Source organism: Priapulus caudatus, unplaced genomic scaffold (assembly GCF_000485595.1).
Source record: "Priapulus caudatus unplaced genomic scaffold, Priapulus_caudatus-5.0.1 Scaffold2246, whole genome shotgun sequence".
Classification (NCBI taxonomy): domain Eukaryota; kingdom Metazoa; phylum Priapulida; class Priapulimorpha; order Priapulimorphida; family Priapulidae; genus Priapulus; species Priapulus caudatus.
The window spans coordinates 42,526-46,056 of NW_014579307.1; the positions used below are offsets into that span (position 1 = coordinate 42,526).

At 46.0% G+C, this 3,531-nt stretch overlaps 1 long non-coding RNA gene across 1 annotated transcript; it reads right to left on the minus strand.

Moving 5' to 3' along the window:
- Window positions 1-154: 154 nt before the first annotated feature.
- Window positions 155-3,055, minus strand: LOC106818444. The gene is made up of 2 exons (XR_001395219.1): window positions 2,955-3,055; window positions 155-193 (listed from the first exon to the last, which is right to left on the minus strand). It is a non-coding gene; the product is annotated as an uncharacterized LOC106818444 (long non-coding RNA).
- Window positions 3,056-3,531: the final 476 nt, after the last annotated feature.

Below are 3,531 nucleotides of genomic sequence, written 5' to 3' on the forward strand. Positions count from 1 at the left end.
AAAAGAGAGAGAGAGAGAGAGCGAGAGCGCGAGAGAGAGCGCGCGAGAGAGAGAGAGAGAGAGAGAGAGAGAGAGAGAGAGAGAGAGAGAGAGAGAGAGAAAAAGACCAAACATGCAGCTGATGCTCACCACTTCAAGGACGTCTGCTATTTTCGACAGCTTCTCTCCCGGAACATTCTTCAATAGAGGCACGCTGCAGATAGAGATGACCGAGAAAATGATGCACAAACATTTCAGCGATCATGATGCATGATTCCAATTAATCACTCCATGCGATAAAAACGTTACACCCACCACTGTCATCATCATTATCATCATCGTTGTCATCATCAGCATTCTCAGCAACAACAGCATCATCGAATCATCAGCTGCAGTGACAGCAGCTGCAGTAGCATCATCATCATCAGCAGCAGTAGCAGTACCATCATCATCAGCAGCAGCAGCAGCAGTACCATCATTGTCATCATCATCATCGTCATCATCAACAGCATCAACGAATCATCATCAGCAGTGACAGCAGAAGCAGTAGCATCATCATCATCAACAGCAGTAGCAGTACCATCATCATCATCAGCAGCAGCAGCAGTACCATCATTGTCATAATCATCATCATCATCATCATCATCAACAGCAGCAGTACCATCATTGTCATCATCATCATCATCATCATCAACAGCAGCAGCAGTATCATGATCATGATCATCAGCATCATTATCATCATCGTCTGCAGCAGCAGCAGTTTTGTTCAAGTTGCCGGCTTTGTGTAGCTAAATGACATGTTTCACACAATAGCAGTAACACGACACATAGGCCTAGACTGGTAATGCAACTAACAACCATGTGTACGTGTGTGTGTGTGTGTGTGTACGTGTGTGTGTGTGTGTGTGCGTGTGTGTGCGTGCGTGCGTGCCTGCGTTAGTGCGTGCGTGCGTGCCTGCGTGCGTGCGTACGTGCGTGCGTGCGTGTGTGCGTGCGTGCGTGTGTGTGTGTGTGTGTGCGTGTGCGTGTATGCGTGCCTGCGTGCGTGCGTGCGTGCGTGCGTGTGTGTGTGTGCAGCGAACGTACGTGTACATTGCAGCTTTGTACTAACAATAGCTTCTCTACTGACGCATTTCCGTAGAATTTCGCCACATGACGTGCGCTGGTAATGGATCCCTTTATGTTCGTGTGAAAGTCAGCCGACATTAATATCACATAAATTTACTCTGGACGAGTTTTTTTTGCTCGTGGTGTCGAATTGGTTTCCACATGGATAAATCGAGGTTTGGGGATAACGTACGATACGCGAATTTCACCTCAGGATAGTTCCGTTTTGAACGGTTTTAGAACGTGACGTTTTTGTCCGTGATGTATTACGTTGGAATAGTTCACTTCTGAATGAATTAGAACTTCTTATAGAATCGATAGATTAAGATAACATGGGCGCGTTTACTGCTGAATGCTTTAGAACGACAGAGCATTGTCTGAAATCTACAAATTATAACGGCGAATAGTGATTGATTTTTGATTGGTTTACATATGGCCATAGTCTGTTCAATTCGTTGAATGACGGATGGAGAGAAAAGCTGACAATTTTTCGAGGCATAGTCTGCTAAATTCGTTGAATAACAGATGGAAGTCGAGGATTTCTCGAGAATATTGCATGAATAGTTATCTGTATATTTATCTACACGTTTTGCTTGTGCTAGCCAAGAGTTCTTTGTCTTCCCCATCTGTCACGACATTAAAACTCGCTACTTCACAGCCAATTCAGTCCGTAACAGTCCAGTGCTACTGCTGCTGCTGCTGCTACTGCTGCTACTGCTGATGCTGCTGCTACTGTTACTACTGCTGATGCTGCTGCTGCTGCTGCTGCTGCTACTGCTACTGCTGCTACTGCTGCTGCTGATATTTGCTCTGCCACTGCTAACTACTGCTGCCTGTGCTACTGCTGCTGCCCTGCTACTACTGTTACTACTGCTGATGCCTTGCTGCCGTGATGTGCTAACTGTTACTACTGCTGTATGCCGCTGCTGCTGATGCTGCTACTGTTACTACTGCTGCTCCTGGCTCTGCTGCTTCTACTGCTGCTGCTGCTGCTACTACTGCTGCTGTCTACTACTGCGCGATGGGCCTGATGCTGCTACTGTTTATTATACTCTGCTTCTGCTGCTGCTCACTACTACTGCTTGTGCTACACTGCTGCCTGCTGACGACTGCCTGGCTACTGCTGCTGCCTGCTACTACTGACTACTACTGCTGTTGCTACTACTGGCCTGTGTTGATGCTGCTGCTTACTGCTGATGCTGTACTCTGGCTTGAGCTGCGGCTGCTTGACGATGATGATGTTGACAACGATGCAGGAACACGCGAGCAGATCTTAACACTTGCTGCCAGCACCCGCAGGCGCAGGATGCTTAATCAAGCTCACTTGCCTTTGCACGAGGGATTAATGAAATGTAGGCCAGCGGCCGCGGGCGGCACGGACCAGTCTGAGATTGAATGAGAGTTAGCAGCGCGAGGGTATCTGACAACAACACGCACGCACACACGCACACGCACGCACACAAACAGACAGAGAGGCCTTGTGTGGTTCCCACGTTGCATCTACACTCTCTGCATCCTTCCCACGCCGGGGAAGCTTTTCATATTTTTCCCTCTTATTCCCGCATTCGCTCTCATGTGATTGCTATTTTTTTCTTTCCCTTTTTTTCGTTTGTTTGTTTGTATGTATGTTGGTTGGTTGGTTGTTTTTTTTAGTTTGTATGTTGGTGTGTATGACTGTTTATTTGTTTGTTTGTTTGTTTGCTTGCTTGCTTTTTGTTTTGTGTATGTGTATATGTTTATTTGTATGTTTGTATCGCTGTTTGTATGTATGTTTAGGTTTGTTTTCTTTGAGCGTGTGTGTGTTTATTTGTTTGTTTGTATGACTGTTTGTTTGTATGTTTGTTTGCTTGTTTGTTTGTGTTGTTTACCTGCGCAGGAACCTCATGTTCTCCTCCTGTCTCTGCAGTCCAGTCTTCATCATGATGGCCTGGAACAGCGTGCGATCGAGCACCCACACCTTCACGTCGCAATGAGCTGCAACAACATCATCCGCACATAATCAGACAGTGTTGGCGATGGTGATAACACGCGGCGGCGAGGACCGATCGGCCGTACGACACAATGTACTAAAAGTACTGTTCAGTGACGAAGAGTCTCGAAGACAACCATTTTTGTGTTCGCACGCATGAAACCGCGTATATATGCTACATGTATGCTACATATATGCTACATATATGCTACATATGCTACATATATGCTACATATATGCTACATATATGCTACATATATGCTACATATATGCTATATATGCTACATATACCATGAGCTACACGTGTGTGGTTGAGTTCTGCCAGAGCTAGCAATGATGCAATAATATCCAAGACATAGGTAACTGGCTCGCCAGGTGAGGGAAGGTCAATAGACTACAATTCAAATCGATACTAGAATACTAGCATTGAATAACAAGTGCCGCATAGCGACAGCGCTCATCTAACGTCTACTGCG